Source organism: Saccopteryx bilineata, chromosome 2 (genome assembly GCF_036850765.1).
Source record: "Saccopteryx bilineata isolate mSacBil1 chromosome 2, mSacBil1_pri_phased_curated, whole genome shotgun sequence".
Lineage (NCBI taxonomy): Eukaryota > Metazoa > Chordata > Mammalia > Chiroptera > Emballonuridae > Saccopteryx > Saccopteryx bilineata.
In genome coordinates, this window is record NC_089491.1 from 212,963,010 (window position 1) to 212,966,744 (window position 3,735).

Below are 3,735 nucleotides of genomic sequence, written 5' to 3' on the forward strand. Positions count from 1 at the left end.
ACACTGGGACTTTTGTGGGAAGGGGGCGTGCATGGACCTACATCCATTTTTTACAATTAAAATGGGACTGTATTTAACAGCACCTAGAAGTTCTCTGTAACACAATGGGAAGGAAATGACATCCTAATCCCTAGGATAAATCCCCTGTTTAAGACCCCTGTTCTATTTCCTAACTAGTCAAACATTACAGAAGCTTGCCTCATTGTTTAATCCAGCTAATCTATTAGCAAATAGTATAATAGGTATTATAGTTGTTTTAGTTCTACTAGGGTTCTGTTGCATAATGCATGACATTCAGAAGCTACAACAGCAACAAGCAGTCATCAAGCAAGTTCAACTGGCCTTAATTAAAAGAGAAGGGGGAGATGTAGGTAGAGCACAGAGCATTTACCTAGCAACTGTGGCTGATGCAATGCTGTGAGAACACTCCAGCACCTGAAACCCTCCTGGGCATACCCAGGAAGGAGCTCACTCACTATAAGGAAATAACTCAGCACTAACCAGGCAGCTCCCTGATATTTTTATCCACTGGCTATGAAGGACATGCTATAGGCTGAACCTGTGTATATAAACTAGTTTACTTCCTGAATAAATTGAATCTGTGTCACTGAACCTGGTCCCCAGAGTCGGGTCTCTGCGTCTCTGTTGTCCTCACCCCTGGTTGGCCTTGTCCACAATTGAGTAATGAAAAGGGTACCTACCATGCTCATTGTAGTACACTATCTGATGACTGCTTCTGCACTCCATTTTCCTTTGCAACTGTTAATCTTTGTCCTCTTGCCTTTTTTGTTTTTATTGTCACAGTTTAAATTTGGTTTTATTGTGTTCTTGGTGGAGCTTTTACTTGTGGTTTTGTTTCGTTTTGTTCTTTGTATCTGGTTGGAAAACCCCCTTTAGTATTTCCTGGAGTGGGTGTTTTCTGATGATAAATTCCCTCATCTTTTCTGCATCTGTGAATGTTTTTATTTCTTCTTCATATTTGAAGGATAGCTTTGATGGGTATAGTATTCTTGGCTGGAAGTTCCTCTCTTTCAGAACTTTAAATATTGGGGTCCTCTCTCTTCTAGCTTGTAGAATTTCTGCTGAGAAATATGATGATAATCTAATAGGCCTTCCTTTCTATGTTGTATTCTTCTTTTCCCTGGCTGCCTTGAGAATTTTTTCTTTGTCATTGGTTTGTGCCAATTTCATTATGATGTGCCTTGTTGGGAGTAGGTTTGTTGGGGTTAGAATAACTCAGTGTTATGTTTGCTTCTTGAATTTGAGGCTTTAGTTCTTTCCACAGGCTTGGAAAGTTCTCGTCTATTATTTTTTTGAATATGTTCTCCATTCCATTTTCTCTCTCTTCTCCTTCTGATATACCTATTATTCTTATGTTAGTCTTTTTGATAGAGTCAGACAGTTCCTGTAGAGCTTTCTCATTTTTTTTAATTCATTAGTCTCTCTCTTCTTCTCTCTGTTATGCCTCAAGTTGCTTGTCTTCTATGTCACTAATTCTCTCTTCTATCTGGCCTATTCTATTAGCTAAGCTTGTTACCTCATTTTTTAGTTCATCAATTGAGTTTTTCATCTCTGATTTGTTTTTATAGTTTTAATTTCCTTGGTAATATATTCTTTGTGTTTGTTGAGTTGTTTTTTGAGCTCCCTAAATTGCCTTTCTGTGTTTTCTTGTATATCTCTGAGTATTTTTAGGATTTTTATTTTAAATTCTCTGTCATTTAACTCCAAGGTTTCCAATCTATTAATTTTTTCCACAGATTTTTTCCTCATCTATCTGTGGTATATCTCTGTCTTTTGTATCCCTAATTTTGATTTCCTTTTCCTAAATGGTATCTGAGGATGTTTTTGTTAATAACACCAATGAGAATTAATAAAGAATAAATAAACAACAAAATAATTTTTAAAAAATATTTCTTTTTTTTCTTTGAGAAAATACCATAAAAAACTGAGAATTATATTGTGCTAAGTGGAACAAGAACTACCCAATATGGAGGGCTTGAGTGGGGAAAAAGTGACAAAGGGGAAAAAAACAAGGTAGGGACCCACAAAATTCAAAAAAGAAAAAAAATTTGGATCAAGAATAAAATAATTTGAGGATGACGTCAGAGTAATGGCGGGGTAGGAAGCGATACTGATAAATCTCCCCCAAAACTCAACAAGATCTTCAACCAGAAACAGAAAAACCTATACTTGGAGCTTCCAGATGCTTCGCAATACACCCAAAGGTATGATTGAGTGAAAAATTGGCTAAATATATAACCAAACCCCGAAGGAAATAGGGAGTAAGAAATGCTCCGCCTTCCTCACTAACCTAAACAGGGCGGCTTTCTCTGGTAACTGTGAATATAGAAACTGAGGCGGGCAAAGGGGGTGAATAGATCCAGGCCGCCGCAGCACAAACAGCCGAACCAGGCTGTGGCACGGTGATCCAAGCAGAGGAAAATCTGATCCTGTGGCAACCCAGGCAATACAAGCTAACACTCGCGCCAAACCCAAACAAAGAAAGACAAGCGGAGTGGCCATTTTACCCGGTCTCCTGGTCGGTGCGCAGTTAGTGGGCGAGAGATTTCTTCCTAAGCACCGGAAGTGGGTGCCCGTGTTACTCCATAGAGAGGCAGGGTCAGAGGCCTTTCTGTGGGCCGAGGGCAGAGTCTCTGGGCAGCCCCAGCGCCCTGGGAAAGCCACGCACAGGAGGGAATGAGAACTAATTCCAACGGTGGAGATTTTCCGTGCTGGAGGGTGTTTCACTCAGAGAGAACCGCGGCCGGCCTCATATCCTGGTTTGCGAGCGCAGATAAGGAGTGAGCGATTCCTCCGAATGCCTCGGCAGTGCGCGCCCATGTTATCGCACAGAGGGGCAGAGTCAGGGGCCTTTGTGTGGGCCAAAGCGGAATCTCGGGCCGCCCCAGCGCCTTGCAAAAGCCACGCACGGGGACGGAGCGAGACTCAATTCCAACGCTGCAACTTTTCCCTGCGGTTGGGGGTTTCACTCAGAGCGTGAGACTGCTGGCCAGATATCCTGGTTGCAGACAGTGAGTGAGAGTTTCCTCCAAGCGCCCCGGAAGTGGGCGCCCGCTTGTGTTACCGGACAGAGTGGCAGAGCCAGAGGTCTTTGAGTGGGCGGAAAGCCTGCCTGATTATGCTAGCAGCTCTGACTGACTGAGCCTTACCCAGAGCCCAGTGCTGAGTGGAAATAGAGTGGGGAGTTGCCAGCTCTTTGAGCCTCTTACTATCCAGGATGAGGCAGCAGCAACCCCATAGCTGGATTATCAGGCTACTAATTGAGGAAGGAAAGACTAGGAGAAAGGCTCCAGGAACACGGACTCTCTCACTGTCGGAGCCTATAAATACTAATGAGCCTCGACTCTCAACGAGACTAAAGCACAATACATGACATTGCCATAGAGACTTATCAACTGCAAACCTCTACCTGAGCATGCCAAAGGGGCAGAACCCGGGGTACAGAGTCACCGACCAGGAAGAGGGAGAGAAAAGAAAAAGCAAGAAGATAACCTCTCAAAATCAAGAATAATCTGCAGACTTTATAACCTATCCCATTTTATTATATTTGTTGGTTTGTTTCTCTTATCTTCATTCTTGATACTTTTTTTTCCTCCTCCAATTTGGCCGATTAACTCTCTACCGGTCTTACTCTCTCCTCTCCTTGAACTACACTACCCATAAGTGTTACATCTCCCATTATCATTTCTCTTCTCTTCCTTTTTCTCTATGAGG